This window comes from Lupinus angustifolius, chromosome LG13 (genome assembly GCF_001865875.1).
Source record: "Lupinus angustifolius cultivar Tanjil chromosome LG13, LupAngTanjil_v1.0, whole genome shotgun sequence".
NCBI classification, from domain to species: Eukaryota; Viridiplantae; Streptophyta; class Magnoliopsida; order Fabales; family Fabaceae; genus Lupinus; species Lupinus angustifolius.
This window is the reverse complement of record NC_032021.1, coordinates 3,079,388-3,079,749: the sequence shown is the minus strand read 5'-3', so window position 1 is coordinate 3,079,749 and position 362 is coordinate 3,079,388.

Genomic DNA, 362 nt, shown 5'->3' with positions numbered 1-362 from the left:
AAACACTCATGTTAGAAGTTGAACCGGAGTCTAACCACCAGGTGTTTCCAGGTACTGAAGTTAAATTGACCTCAGAACAAACCAAAGCAAGAAATGTACCTTTCATAGCACGCCAAACGTGATACTTTACACATTTCTTCTTTTGATGTCCAGTTGTTTTGCAAAAGAAACAGACATCATCCTGCTTCTGTTTCTTTTGCACTAGACGCTTAGCAGCTTCACTCTTGGGCTCTGAAGTGATTTTCCTTTTGCCATTGTCTTTATTAGTAACATAATGGGCATTTTCAGTCTTCTCTCGCTTCAATCTTTCCTCTTCTTGCACACAAAATGAAATGAGCTCATTTAGAGTCCATTTCTCCATT